The following is a 16,899-nucleotide window of genomic DNA, read 5'->3' as shown; positions in this document are numbered from 1 at the left end:
CTGAACCTTATAAATGTCATAGCTGGCATATGGAAGTAAGAATTAGTGCCCGTGAGCTTCATGGCTCCAGTAACATAGTGGATAATATCCATGTATTTCAGCACAATAGATACTTGTATTGCTTGGTAAAATGACTTGATAGTTAAGACCCAGTGCCTGGATCAGTGGGTCTATATCAAGATTAAATTCTCATTGACCACTTGATTTACAGTTTTGGTCATTAATCATTAATTTGAGCAAAAATTTTCTCATCATTTAAGTGGGTATAATAGTATAAAATCTCTGGTTTTGTTAAAAGACCTCTGAAGCATTGATGTAGCATCATTGATGATACACAGATATACAAAAGATCCTAAAATAACTGTAGTTAATAATATCCTAATACCTTTTCTCTATAAATATGCATTCCATTGTCTCTGTAAGCTTTAAGCTCAGTGTCATATATCTATACTCTTATGCTCATACCACCCATCCATCCATCTATCCATCCATCCTTCCATCTGTTTACCCTCCATTCATCAGTCTAGCCATCCATCTATCTATCCATCCATCAACATGTATATCATTATAAATGGTCAATGATAGGCCAGAGCTTTTTTATTAAGCAGGAGAATATGCTGGTTTCTTTATTTAATTGTTACAAACAACAAATACATTGTTAAAAATCTCTTTCATTGATGAGTGCAAAATCTAAGCGCCAAGATTAATCAGGATAAAATGCATTCAATGTCAAAGGCACAAAGCAACTCTGTTTTTCTCTTCATTTTCACCTCAGTCTTGCACAGGCATGCATATCCTTCCTTATTTATAATGAGCCAGGGTCAATCAGAAATGAAATACTTTGCCCACTGCAGAATTCATCTTGGGATTTTTCTGGACAAGATGGGAGGAGAGAAGAAGCAGAAAAAGGAGACAGGATTAACTTCTCAGGCACATCCAGTGTAACACTGTTGAGAGATGATATTGTCTAGATGGTTCTACAGAGACCTGCCAAAAATAAGATTGGAGGTAATAGGGCTGGACAGGGCTCGTCCAGACAATCACTTCGCATTGCTTGCTAGATAAAATGGTTCCCTGAGATGTGCTTTACGGTTATTTGTCCAGATTTCTATGATCTTAACAGATTGCTCCTGGGTAGAAAATAGCTTGCCTTTTCCAAGCCCTAACTTAATTCAGCCTCGTTAATTCCTTTGTAGCCTATATGAATCCCAGAGGGAAACATAATTATCTAACTATCTCATTTGGTGCCCAGTTTCCCCAGGATGGTCAGGGATGCTGTACTTGATGACTTCTAGTGGTGCAGATGCCAACAGCAAATATTTCACTTCTTATGGGTACTTAGCTTTAGCAAAGCATCAAACCTATTCCAACTGTGTTTCTACAAATGGTCTGTTATACCAACTTTGCTTTTTCTCTGAGAGTTAACAACCTGAGGATTAGGGTTGACATAGACCCAGAAGCACCAGCAAGGGCTTGTTGGGACAATGATTTCTAACTTCCAGTGGTTACATCCAAGGGCTGTCTTGATATTATTCATTTCCTCCACTATTCACAGGTGTTTTCAAATTATCGAATAAAAAATCCTAGTCTTCATTTGATGTATAAAACAACCCAAAGTGCACATGATTGATTATTGACTGGCGGCTGACGTTGTAAATGTGCTTTTGTTTCATGTCAGCCAAAGATCAACTGTGGCTAAATCCTTTGACCTCTCTATGCCCATCTCAGCTCACCTCTCTTGTGGAAGGACACAGAACGCTTGCAAGCACAGACGTGTTGTTCATGTCCAGCTATGCCCCATATTTGCTAGATGACCTCTGGAAGTTTATCAGTATCAGTATTGTTACTTTCCACCTCGCAGCAGCCTGCCTCTGCCGCCAAAGCAGTTACATCATCACCTGATGCCAGGTGCCTTTCCACCGTCAGCTATGAGACATGTGCACCCCTTAAGAGTGTCCAGAAGGCACACCTTGCTCTCTTGCCTCTTGCTCTGCTTTTGTCTCTTCTTTCTTCTCTTACCTCTCTTGTCTCCCTTCTTCCTTTTGTCTCTTCCCTGTTCTCCGTCTCTGTCTGCCTGCCTCACTCTCATGTCTCCACTTCGGCATGGCTTTTCACTCTTTTCACTCTTCCCCAATAAACTAACTCTGTTGCATGTGCTGTGTTTGCTTAGTGGCATACCTCACTGAAAAGCACCACTTCGCCTTTCTTTTTTAGTCTTTAAATTGTCAACAATTGTGAAGTAGGTATCACATGATTACCAACTTTATAGGAGTTTTGAAAAGAACAAATGCATGCATATTTACAAAGTATTCAGAATGATGCCTGGTAAGTGTGCTGTGAACATTTGCCACTTTAAAAAACAAAGAGTCCATGGCTTGGGAACATTGCTTCCTGGGTAAAGAACTTGCTATACAAGTCTGAGGACTTGAGTTTGGATTCCCAGGACCAATGTAAAGCTGAATGTGGTAGCATGCATCTGTAATCCATCACTCCTATTGTGAGATAGGAGGCAGAGACAAGATTCTCTCTAGAAGCTTGGAGGTCAAATAGCCTGGTTGTATAAAACAGCAAACAAGAGATCTTGTCTCAAACAAGGTGGGAGGCCAGCATCACCTACACACATATATACACACATTCACACACATACAAACATATGCATACGCATATACACATACACACACCACACCTAAACATGAACATAGAGACACACGTACATACACACACACACACACACACACACACACACACACATATGTACACACACACACACACACACAAATAACAAAACACCAAAGGTCCCCATTTAAGGCTTGTTTCAGGTGAAAGTGCCCCTCGCTTGTCACTTCTAGCTGCCTGTCCCTCATTGGACCCTTCCAGCTGACTGCCCCTCATTGGACACTTCCAGCTGCCTGCTCCTCGTTGGATGCTTCCAACTGCCTGCCCCTCATTGGACACTTCCAGCTGCCTGCCCCTCATTGGACACTTCCAGCTGCCTGCCCCTCATTGGACGCTTCCAGCTGCCTGCCCCTCATTGGACACTTCCAGTTGCCTGCCCCACTGACACTTCCAGCTGCCTGCCCATCACTTGCTTCGTTGTTTCTTTTCCTGAACTCTCAGAATCCTTAGGGGGAAACACCTTCACTCATCTCATACACAACAAAAGTACATGAGTAGAGGCCACATTGGCTCTAAGTCAATGTCAGGAAAATGGCTCTCTAAGTGAACTTAATATCTCACAAGAAAATCATTTATCTAGAGCATTATTAGTGAACTTGAAAAATACCATTGCAACTTTAAAAAAAATCAGGTCCACATTATGGCATTTCTGATCAACCCTATTGCAAATTTCGGATCAGAAATGATTCCCTTTCATCCCTATTAGAAAACTCATTTTGTTGTGTTTTCTGCTAGGAAGAAAAGTCTAAAACAAAAAAAAGCTAGGTACACCAGTTTTCTTGGAGGATGCAGTGATCTCTTTTATTCATAAAGCAATGTGCAAGGATTTTGTCTTCATTCACTGATTTTACTCTTACAGTGAATTTGGGAAGCCCTCTTTTCAGGAAAATGAAATAAGCCTTTGAGAGATAAGCTGAGATTCTTGGAATATGTGGTGGTTTGAATGAGAAACTTCTCCCACAGGCTCACATGGTTTCAACTCTTGGCTCACAGTTCATGGCTCTGTTTGGTGATGCAATGGAACCTTCAGGAGGTGGAGCCTGTTCCAGCTGCCTATTGGATGCCCCCTCTCCCACTCTGGAAGCATAAGGCAAAGCCTACCCCTCCATTGCCTTTGGTAATGCTATTTTATCCCCACAATAAAAGCAGCTAACAGAAATCTAATGGCCTATTCTCTTGGTGGGGGCTGGTGAGACCCGAATTTCCAGACACATTCCCAGCAGTCACTCCCCTCATTTTGAGACACTTTCTTCATTGAATTCTAGGAAGCCCACATTCTCTAGATTCCCTTATCTAGGGACCAATCTGATACATCACCTTCCTTTCGTTTTTTTCCATTTTTGTGTGAACATGCTCACATGAGTGTTTCAACATACATAAAAGTGGAATGTGCACACAAATGTGCATGCATGTGGAGGCCAGATACTGACGTCAGGTGTTTTCCTCAAATGATTTTAAAAAAACTTTTTTTTTGAGACAGGGTCTCTCATTCAACCCAAAGCTCATCAGTTAGACAGGGCGGGCTTGCTAATGAATTCCTGGGATCCCTCTGTCTCTGCACACACATACCCCACCTCCACGCCTCATCTTTGAGGTTATAAATGTAGATCATGCCCAGCTTTTAAACTGTTGCTGGGAGTCCTAGTCATGTCCTCAGGCATGCGTGACAAGCTCTTTACTATTTAAGTCATCCCAACAAATCTTCCCTATTATCATCTTCAAAAACCAAAGCTTTAGGGGACGTTCTTGCCCCTCCTTCACTGACTCGCTACTATTAGATAAACCCATCAAGTTTAATGGCTTTGTATAGTGTGTATATTGTCCTCTTACTGGCTGGCATAGTTATTGATGGTATTCACATTACAATTAAATTCCGAGGTGGCAGGATTTTTGAATCTTGTGCAACTCCATAACATCCAAGCCTAAACAACGGTGGAACTTGATGCTTAAGAATGGGTGCAAACTAAATGTTTGAAGAGAAATAAAAAGTTAATTTTAAACAAAACACATTTGCTTCAAAGTGCATTGCTTCTGACATCAGCAATGAAGTTCCACTTTTCTCCATCAGTGCGGTTGGTATGTGGGATGATTCTCTGTGGGGGTTACTCTGTGCACTGAAGATGTTTAGAAGCATCCTTGGCTTCTACCTTCCAAATATCAGTGTGACAGCAACAACAACAACAAACAGCTCCACACATTTCTAAATGTATTGTACAGGGCAAAATAACCCTTTCTGATGATGACTAAGCCACTGGAAAATCAGTTTGCTAGAAATAAAAGACCAGGGTTCTATTTTAGCTCTGTGAATTCTTATTTCATAAATTAGATGACAATATTAATTACTTTCCAAAGCTTTATCTAGACATCAAGAATTTGAACATCCACCTTACAATGTATTAATTAAATATATCCACACCCCCCAAAATAACCAGTATGGTGTCCAGTTGATGTTCATTTCCCTCTTGTCTTTTGGACTGATCTGCCTATGGGGACACAGTCTCATTTCTAGCTCTAAGGTTTACTTCTCTGAGTTCTGTCCTACTATACTTGGAGTTTTTGAAAGTCTTAGATGTTCCTTTTGTCTGTCCCCAGTATGCGGGTCTTCTTGTCTCCTCCTAACTTCTGACCAGCCCTATACAGGATCCTTATAGCTATGGGACATTCTTCAATTCTGTATTCTCCATCTTGGTCATCACAACTCCATCATGTCTCTTTTTTTTCTCAGGCCTTTCTCATACTTAAACCATTTTTTAAAAGTAGATTTTAGTTTTATTATTTTTTTTTGAGACATGTTGTTACTAGGTAGCCCAGGGTGACTACAAACCAGTGATCCCCAACCTCAGCCTCTCAAGTGTTGGGGTTACAAGTGTTTGCCACCATTCTTCTCACATCACCTTTCCTGACACCCAGGCTTAAACAAAACTATGTTGTGCCTGCATCCACAGCTGTGTGGAAGCAGAACAGCATGCCTGGGAGAAATCTCATAGTTTCAACAGCACATGAGAACACTACCTGCTTGGGCCCTGGATTTCTCTTCTCGAAAATTAGATAAGATTAGTAGTTAGAGGAAGATAAAGCTGAGTTTCTGGTCAGACTGATCATGTATCTGGTAGAGTACCAGGAACAGAATAAATCAACTAGTAACTGCTTTGTGGAGCTTGTGTAATGAACCTGATCCTTCACACTGTTAGTTATAATCAATCACTTTGCATCTTGGAGACACATTCTCTTAATCTTTTAAAACAGAAGGGGTAAAGAAGATGAGGCAAAGTAACGTACATAAAGGAAGGAGCCAGGTCCCTGAGTGTGATTTGTGTGTCACACAGCACAGAGTGACTACTTCAGAGTTTCTGTATGACTGTAGGAATACTGACATTTCTATGTGTGAAGAGAATTCCCAGGTGTTGGAAAGTCCTATCATCTCATATTGGGAAAGCTCTCAGACAAGTTAGAAGAAACAGTAGTGGTTGTGAAATTACCAGCAAGACAGACACCAGTTTAGCTATCATGCTTACTAGCTGTCCAATGCTGGACCAGCTGCCACCCCTTTCTGATACTCTTGTCTGTGTATGTATGGAGCAGGTGTTCTGCAAGAGATCCTCCACCTCCAAAACTTCCAAATCTCTAAGGACTAACTGACCTTGGAGTTAGTTAATAAGTTAGACTCTTATTCCTTGGAGTGTATGGCTAAAACATGAGGTCCAGTTTCCCAAAGTAAAGTATTTACATTTGAGGACAGAGGTACTGAGTAGGTGGTGTTGGAAGAAGGGCAACCTAGCACATTAAAACTTCAGAACATCAAATAACTTGACTAAAATCAGAAAGGATAAAACTTCTTTCTGTGGTTCCTCTCCTCAATCCAGGCTCTCATTGGCAAGATCCTGCATCATTCACTTGATTGACATGGCACGTCCCTAAGATGCCTGCATGCTCCCTCCATACCAGGCAGTCTCTGCACTGCTGAAGAGCAGACAATTTCTACAAGAACCTGTAGTGATATTGTGTCCCCCAATATATTGTGCACCTTAATAAACTTATCTGGGGTCAGAGAACAGAACAGCCACTAGATAGACATAGAGGCCAAAAAATGGTGGCACACACACCTTTAATCCTATCACTTGGGAGGCAGAGATCCATCCAATCTCTGTGAGTTCAAAGCCACACTGGAAACAGCCAGGCATGGTGACAGTCACCTTTAATCTTAGGAAGTGATGGCAGGAAGCAGAAAGGAATATAAGGCAAGAGGACCAGGAACTAAGTTGGTTAAGCTTTTAAACTTTTGAGCAGCATTTCAGCTGTGATCATTAGGATGAGGACACAGAGGCTTCCAGTTTGAGGAAATGAGATCAGCTGAGGAATTGGCGAGGTGAGGTTGGATGTGGCTTGTTCTGTCTCTCTGATCTTCCAGCTTTCACTCCAATACCTGGCTCTCAGGTTTGTTTTTATTAATAAGACCTTTAAGATTCATTCTACAGGAAGCTGGGCTAGTCCTCAGGGAGCAGACCAAACTTCTTAGCACAAGCCAATATAGTTCTGCAGGGTTGGTTCTTGCCTTCAACTCCAGACACATCTTCAATATTCACTCTTTCAATCTCCATTTATAGAAAATATTTTCAAACTCCCATTCCATCCACATTGCTAAGTTGCCTTCACAATCCATGCATTCCTCTTCTTTACTGGCAACAGAGCTGGATAAACATATCTAAACTATGCCCTCCTCTCTCCCTTTTCCTTTACCTACCGTTTAAACTTAATATCTTATTTAGATCTTTAAATAAGCAAATGAAAAATATTTCATTTCTATTTTGAAAAAAAAAAAAAAAACTTTTTCAAGAGTTTGAATGACTTGGCCAAAATCACCCAGGAAGCAAGAAGACCAGCACTTAGGAGAGTGAGCTGCATGCTTAGTCACCGTGCGCTCGCTACCCAGTTACCAAGGACAGTGGGCAATGAGCACCATAAAGCAAGGCTTGGGCTGTCAGCATGGTACCTGACCTGGGGTTCAGAGGAGACTTTGGCATTGACGGATGTTTTCTTTCTCATTTGTGGCATGCATACTCTCCTCCCCTAGTGATGAACTATCCCTTCTTTGGTCTTTTTGTGTGTTTAGTTTTGCTTCTTGGAAGTCCTGTTACTTTTCACCAGATAAACACCTGCTTATTTGTTAATTTGCCAGGCAATTATTGAGCCTGCTATTATGTGAGACCCTTCCAGAGTCTGAGGCCAGAAACAGAAGTAGACCTAATCTCTGCCTTTTGGAGTTCACCATCAAGATAGAGAAGGGCAAGCAAATCAGCCCAAGGAGGATAAGACACCTGCACCAATGGTGTATGCATGAAAGGGGCTAGCCAAAGAGGAGCGTAGCCTGTTTGTTCCACAAAACATTACCACCATTTTCAATAATAAAAATGATTGGTCCTGGTGTGTGTTTTTAAAACCTAAGATCAGTTCTCGTTGTCACCAGACTCGCAGTCTGAAAGCTTCTGGGGAATGTTTCTCTGTGCAGTGTGTTCTCTTTTCCTGATCCCTTCCACCCACCTTTACTTCTCCCCTCCTTCCCTCTTCCTCACACCCTCCCTCTCTCCCTTCCTTTTCCTTTCTTGTCATCACTCGAAGGTGATATGCATGTCTATTTTTCTTCTTTCTTGCCAGGCACTATTTTTGTTAGTTACCCTTCAAGATCCAGCTTAGGATGTGTCTTCAGAAGCCCTTTCGTGAACCACAAGTTCTCGGAGATGGTTACATATGGCCTCCTTTCTTTATCTCCCACTGACCTCTTCATGAACTACTTACCATGTTTGTTGTTTGCCTCTTGATTAAATTGTGAGTAAGGGAAATGTCTCTTACATGGAGTTTTTATGGCGCTTATACACATTGTAAGCATAATTGATTAATGGATAGTCATTCTATATATAAACAAACTCAGAAAGAGAAACCAGGGAATGTTATAGATTTCTGCATAAAGGAAACACAATTATATAACTCTTGGGCTTTCTTGCAACCCACTTCTATTAGATGTTCCAAGCTTTGTACATCCTGTGATTATGCAAGAAGGCTGCAAGTCAAATTCCTCTTTACTTAGCATATTTCTCATGATATCAGGACTCTCTGACACATCTCTTTACTTAAGGCTCTGATACAATCTCCAATTTTGGAAAATGTTTTTTATTGTCCTGGTTTTCCAAAGTAGTGGAATCTCTGAATATTTAATTAAGCCCATATCAACTCATAATAAAATATGCATTTCTAAGGCTCTTTCAGCCAGGTGTAGTCAAGGGGAGGCTCTCTTTATCACTTGTGTTTTTAAAGGCACAAGACATTCCTGTTACTCATCCATCAGTCCTACTGGTTGGAGTACACTCTATCCATACAGTGAAATGTCTATTCAAGAAGCAAACAGAGCTTGAATCTTGTAGCTTAGAATGCTCAAACCCAGACCCAGAAGGAGAAATGCTAGAAACAGACCTCAATATTACTTAAGACATTGTTTACTTTGAGTTTGGGCTTCTGTTGTATCCAATGATATACTACTATTTCCCAGTGTATGGACCCTCTTATTATAGAAATTGATTGTGAGAGGCACATGGACCTTAGGAGTAACTTAATACAATCTTCATAACCTATTTGATGTCAAGAGTATTAAATTTGTTTTTCCACTAACGAAGTTTGACTTCAGGCTGGGCTCCTAGATCCATAGGTGAGGCTCCAGTAAAAACTATTTTGGGGGCTTTGGAGATAGCTCAGGTTTTTACTAAATACTCATTCATATGCATATATATGTGCATATATATATATATATATTTACAAAAATGTTAGTGAATATTTTTCTAGGATCAGGCACAGGACATTACTTTTGTTTTTGTATCTAATGAATTCATCCAGTATTAATTAAATATGATAAAATGCAAAGGTATTTATTTATTTATTTTTATAAATATATTTATAGTAAGAACCCAGGGTAAGTACTTAGGAAAAATGAGAAGGTAGCAGAAGAGATCGGCTGGGACTCAAGGAGGACCACTAGGTGAAGTGTCATTTTAACTGATCCAGAAAGATAAGACATGGATATTATAGTGTAGGGAAAGATAGTCCACTCAGGAAACAGCTTTTGCAAAGATCTTAAGAGGAAATGACTTAGAATATTAAAGAGCCATCAGGAATTCAGCTGTCTGGTGGAATTGAGTAACTTAAATAGAGGTTGAGGTACAGACCAGGGCAGGATCATATAGTTCCAAGAGGCCTTTTGACTAACTGCTAACAAATTTGAGCTTCTTTGTTAATGAGAATCCATTAAAAGCTCCCCCTGCCTTTTGCTGAGAAAGATGAGTGATGAGATTATGGGTTTTTAATCAGACCACTAGGGGTTGCTTCATAAAGATTAATTGAGAAGATGAGTACCAGTGGATACAGGAAAACCATGTGAGAGATATATTTATCCATACATAAATCTATGAATATGCACGGATTTGGGTGTAGGGTATATTTCATCTTGATACACGGTTGGTTATAGAAAGCAGACAAGGGACATGTAAAAGAGCTTAGTCTCTCAGGGTCCTCACAGGAATCATCTGTGGGATTTGCAAGCAAAGGGAGCACACATTTACTCTGATGCTATCCATATTGGCTGCTCTGACCTGCTCACAGATCCTTTCCGGAATGCAGAAGCCAAGCAAGGTTGAATGCTGAATTCCTTTGGCAAGCCAGATCCCAATTCCTGTGGGAAAGGGTGGAAGTTTTACATTCAGAATGAGGTTAGAAGAGATTCCATTATTTCCTTTTGATGAAAAGTGCAACAAATTACTCAGTGCTGGGTTTGAAGGACAATACATGCTACAGATTTTGACTCACACTGATAGAAGTTTATTTAGAACTTTAAAGATATCTAAGTACAAGTTCATTTAATTACTCACAATTATATCTCTATGGCAATAATTTACATACACTCTTGTTCATGCTAATTTCTACAATAACCTTAATATGTTTTATTTTTACTTAGGTTTTAGAAAAAAACAAGACTCCAAAGTATTAAAGGCCCGATAAGAGTCAACAGGGCCACAGCCAGCATTTGGAGGAGAGCATGGTTGAATCACGACAATCTGAGCTTTGTCTCACATCACTCCATACAGATTTCCCTTTAACTTACTTTTCAAGTACCTTCACTTCTAGAAGCAAAGGGATCCTCAAATATTCCCAAAGTGACATTCCCTCAGCCACCCTGTACTCTGAGATTCTGAGAGAGTTCTTATAACTTTTATCCTCTCGTGGTAGATTATTGGCCTCAATTGTTTCATTCCTTTTCTTAGACATGTTCCACATAATTTTCTAAAAATGAAAACTCATTAGTTTATCCTCTTTAAATAATTTTAAGTAAAAATGTAATTATATTGTTCCTCTTTCCTTTCCTCCCTCCAAACCCTGCCATGAACCCCTCACTCCCTATCAAATGCATGTCCTTTAATTGTCATTGTTACACACACCCACCCCCACACCCACCCCCCCCACACACACGTAGTGTTGTGTGTGTGTGTGTGTGTGTGTGTGTGTGTGTGTGTGTGTGTGTAAATGTATAAATACAACCTGCTCAGTTCACTTGGTGTTGCTTATATGCACGTGACTTCAGGGCTGATTATTTGGTATTATGGTAAAGATGATTTCTCCTGCTCTCAGCTTTCCTAGTTGCCTGTAGTTCTTCGTCCAGGGGTAGGACCCTATCCATATTAGCATCATTCTTATTTTACTTCTGATCTTATTTAGGAAGCCATATTGCTGAGGTGACATTTCCTTGCTGTTTCTGGGAGACATAATCTCATCAGATTTCCTGGTCCTCTGGCTCTTAAAATCTTTCCACTCTCTCTTGATTTTTTCCTGAGCTTCAGGTGTAATATTGTAGATGAATCTATTGGGGACAGTCACCCACAAATCAACTGTTCTCTACATTTTGATCAGTTGTGGTTTTCTGTAATGGTCTCTGTCTGTTGCAAAGGGGAGCTTCTTTGGTGACAGGTGAGAGCTACATAGCCTATTAGAAGGAGATCTTACTTCCTCACCTACCCAGCCTCTCTACAGACTACACATGCACATGACAAATCCTCTGGCTTCCCTTAGAGTAAGTTGAAGAGACCGAATGAAAGCTGAAGACAATTTTGTACCCTAGTCTTGGAGTTACATACCAGCACTTCTTCATTATCCTGCTAACAGCCAGTCAAGAAAGGAGGCAAGCCAGTGACCACTGACCAGCTGGCTGCAGCCTTGGCTGACAGATGGATTGCAGCTATGAGCTAGAACTACTCAGCTAAAACACCTCAAGTTCTTCTTTTATCTAATTAAGAAAAGATTTTATTCATTTTACATACCAAGCCAAGATCCCCCTCTTCCCTCCTCTGGTCCCTTCAACCCCCGCCTCCCTCTCCCATCCCACTCCCTATTCCCTCCTACAAGAAGGTAAGGCCTCCTATGGGGAGGTACATCCAGTAGAGGCAAGCCCAAGCCCCTTCCCCTGCCTCAAGGCTGTTTGAGGCACCCCATCATAGGTAGTGGACTCCAAAAAGCCTGCTCATGTACCAGGGATGGATTCTTATCCTACACCAGGGTGCCTACTAAGCAGATCAAGCTACACAACTATCTCGCTATGCAGAGGGCCTAGTCCAGTCCCATGCAGGCTCCACAACTGTTGATGTAAATTTTATGAGTTCCCACTAGTTTGGTTTGGTTGTCTTTGTAGGTTTCCCCATCATGATCTTGATGCCCTTGTTCATAGAATCCCTCTTCTCTCTCTCTGACTAGACTCCCAGAGCATGGCCTGATATTTGGCTATGGATCTCTGCATCTGCTTCCATCAGTTACTGGAGAAAGGTTCTATGATGATAGTTAGGGTATTCACTGATCTGATTACTGCACCCCAAGTTCTTGATCACCATAAGTTATAAAATAGTTTGCTCTCCTCTTTTAAGCATGTACATTTGTAGTGATTTCTTAGGCAACAATAGGTAACTAATACAGCCACTTTTTTCCAAGCCCCCAAGGTACAATACTGCTTCAGCAGTTTATAGTAATTGCTTTTGAAACAATTATAAATATGTTTATCACCGTTACAGTTCATAAACAATTTTCTTCCATATGCGCATTTCACAGAAGAATCATTCTTATCCCTCTGCATTGTGCTGCCTTCCCTAGCAGTAGCAAAATTCCCAGGGATTAAGTTTTGCTGATGCTCAGCAGAGGATGTGAAAAAGTCTGGTCTTTGAAGTCAGATAGATTGGATTATTTTAACTGATGCAAAATTTCTATACACAGATTGCTACAGGTACAGATCAATGAGATTTTGCATTTGTATCAGTAAGTACGAACTTCATGTTCATATTCCATAAATCAGCCTGGACTCTGTCTGGCTACTTTCACTAAATACAACATTGTTTTAAAAAATGTAATCACTATTCTTTTTTTTTAACATTATATTTATGATGTTTTCTCTGGGTGTATTCGAGTGTACTTCAGGCATATCTGGTGCCCACAGATGCCAGATGAGTGCACTGGGTCCCCTGGAACTGAAGTTATAGATGGTTGTGAGCCACCATGTGACTGCTGTGAACTGAACCCAGGTCCTCTACAAGAGCACTAAGTACTCTTAGCTACTGATCAATCTCTCAAGCCACCTTAATACAGCATTCTTAAAATGCACTTACGTTGCTATGGGTATCAGCCTGTCATAGCATGCATACATGGTTTGCTAGAATTTCTTTGAATCAAAGTGGCAACACACTCTTACACATTATTTTGTTGGTGAGTATACAGGTTAACTCTAGAATGGGCTATCTGAGCTGTAATATTCATGTGAAAGCCTCTTCTTGGACATCTTTCTTTTGTATTATGTTTTGAGAATTTCACACAATGGATTTTGATCATATTTACCTCCTACCCCAAACTTGGATTCCAATTTCTGCTTCCTTACCCAACTTTATGTTTTTTAATAAAAAAATTCAATTGATCCTGCTCATATATTTGTGGGTATATCAGCATCCTCTAGAGCTTGGTCACACTATCAGCAATGGCCATACCCTTAAGGAAAACTGACTCTTCTACTCCAGAAGCTAACAATTACCAATATTTCCTTGGTTGATGTGCCTTGTTATGTCCACATCCTTTTTCCATGCTGGATTTTTATCTGGCTTTAGTGTGGGCATGTCTTGCACATGCTGTCACAACTACTGTGACTTCATATGTGCAACTGTCCTGCTGAGTCTGGAAAACAGTTTCCTTGTAGTCTTGAACATGCCTTTTTATTTATTTTGAGTAAATTCCTAGGAGTAGAATTGCTAAGTCATAGAATAGAATTAGAAATAGAATTTAACTTCATAGTTTTTGTGTTTTTCTTTTTCTATTAAACTTATTCTTTGACAACTTCCTACATGTATATAATACAATCTGATCACACTAACCAACTCTATTCTTTAATATCTCCTACCCACCTGTGCAAACCTCCTTCCTTCTAAATTGTCTCCCTTCTTGGTTCATATCCTTCATGTTGATTTTGGTTTCATTTTGTGATGCGCTGAGTTCAACCAGGGCCTTCCATGTAAGCATAGGTGTGTAGCTATCCTCTGGAGCATGAAGGATTCACCAGTGATTAGGTCACTGAAGACAATGACTCCTCCAATCCTAACAGTTGTCAACACCCAGTAGTTCCCCAGCAAATCCTCCCTCATCCATGACTGAGTGTTGACAGGTCCAGTCTCTTTTGCAGGCCCATTGTAAGTAACTCATCTGCTGTTGAGTCATGAGTACAGCAGCCAAAAATGGCCCAAAGGCTGCACTTCAGATTTCATTTTTGTAAAAGACTGCTAAAAAGTTTCCCAAAGCTTTTTCATCATCACATTTCTACTGTGATGCAGGAACATTCTAGTTGTTTAGTATCTTAGCCAACAGTTGGTATTATTGATTCAATTTTAGCCATCTTGGTAGGTTTATAGTGATATTTCATTGTGGATTAACTTTGTTTTTTCCTGATAAAACTAATGATGGTGCATTAACTTTGTTTTCTCCTGATTAAACTTATGATGGTGGATTCATTCTATAGGCTAATCGCTTCCTTAGAGATCATCTTTCATGATGTACCTGTTCAACTCTTAGACCCTTTTAAATGTCTTTTTTTAATGTCTTTTTAAAATTATTGATTCATAGAATCATTTTATATTAGAGATATGAATATTTTGTAATATGCACATGAATGATTTCTCAACCTGTAGTGTTCCTTTTCACTTTATTAATGGGCTGATTCTCAATGAAAGGGAGTTTTTACATTTGATAAAGTTTTGTTTCTTCTGGGGTGAGAGCTTTTTGAGTATATATATATATATATATATATATTAGTATGAATAGTGTCCACTTTTACACACATACACATACACACACATCACACATATAAACAAACACACACACAATCCATCTAGGGTCCATTTTCATTCTTGAGTAGGAGAGTGTTGAGTTCCTTTTCTACCCCATTTGTTGGATAGTTGTTCCTTCCCTGTTAAATTGATAGAGTGCTTATTTATTTACTTATTTACTGGCAATCAATTGATCGGAATGTGCGGTTCTATTTTTGGGTAATTCCACTAGATTTTATTGATTTACTTGCCAACCTCAAGCACACATGGTATTTATGGTGAAGATTTATAGCAATTCTCAAAATCAGATGGCACAAATTATCAATATTTTATAATTTTCTGTGTTGTTTTCCCGTATAAATTTGAGAAATAATTTAACTTGCAGAAATACTTTATAACTTTTGTAAAGTTATGCTCTTCAGAAGATTTTTTTCATATCATTCAAGTTGAGTTTAAAATATACCTTTATTGTCTCTTTATTTTTTAAAGGTCTATACTGTTTCCTGTCTTTCATTCATGCCAGTTTCTTTATACTTACTCTGCTTCAGGTTTTCTGAGGCTTTTGCATGTATGGGCATGTATGGGCAGATTTTTTTAATTAAAATTTGAAATTCTGACAATTATTTCCAGAAATGTTCTTTTTAAATTATTTTTTATTTTTTGAGATTATAATATGATTTATGTAATTTTCCCTCCTGTTTTCTCCCTCCAAACCCTCTCATATACCCCTTCTTGCTCTCTTTCAAATTCACGGCCTCTTTTTTCATGTATGTATGTATGTATGTATGTATGTATGTATATATGTATGTATGTATGTATGTATATTCCCAAATGCATTTAAGCGCAACCTGCTCAGTCTATATACTGTTACTTGTATGAATGTTCTCAAGGCTGACTGTTATTGAATAACCAATTGGTGTGCTCATCCCTAAGGAAGACAATTTTTTGTCATATTCTCTACATCCTCAGGCCTTGATTATGCATGCAGTAGACATGTGCTCTTATACCACATGTTGCTGAGGCTCATTTTCTTTTTCCAAAGCCTTTTATCCATGTTCCTGAGTTAAGATTATTTCCCTCTCATGTCCTCCTTCCTTCCCTCCCTCCTCACCTCCTCTCTGTGTGTAAGTGTTCATTTTTGTGCACAAGTATGTGCAGGTATGAGTACACACACTTGATCTTATTTTTTGAGGTAAGGTCAGTCATTGGAGCTGAAGACCACCAGGCACTGTGCTGTCACCGCCCCACCCCCACCCAGATTACAGGTGCAAGCCACCACACCTGAATTTTGCATGCATGCTGGGGTGTTCAATTCGGATCCCCCAGCTTGCGCAGCAAATATTTTACCAACTGAGCTGTCTCCTCAACCCCCAATCCCACTGGGGTTATTTCTATAAATTTATCTCATCTCTTCTGTCATCTCTAATACAGAAAGTTATCAAACAAATGCTAAACATATATTTAAGTTTTGTAACTTCAAAATCATTGTTACAAAAAGTCTCCACTATTTCTAAGATTCTGTGACTTTCTGGTTGTTACATCTGTATTTTCTTTTACATCCTTAAATTTATTTATCTTTCTTTGTAAAATCTCTTAGTAAGGGTATATGCTTCTGCCTCTTATGTGTAAAACTGGTAATCAAGTCAGATAAAGTTTGACTGTAGAGACATTGAAGAGAAAAATAAGGTACTCCTGGAAGATGTCATTTTCTCTCCAGTCCAATGCTCCTAAGTGTAGAGAGCAGACCTTAAGATGGGAATCTCACTCTGTAGCCCTGGCTAGCTTCAAATTCAGAGATCCACCTCCCTCTGCCTCCCAAGTGCAGAATTAGAGAGAATGCCAC

Source organism: Peromyscus leucopus, chromosome 20 (assembly GCF_004664715.2).
Source record: "Peromyscus leucopus breed LL Stock chromosome 20, UCI_PerLeu_2.1, whole genome shotgun sequence".
NCBI classification, from domain to species: domain Eukaryota; kingdom Metazoa; phylum Chordata; class Mammalia; order Rodentia; family Cricetidae; genus Peromyscus; species Peromyscus leucopus.
This window is presented reverse-complemented; position numbering follows the sequence as displayed.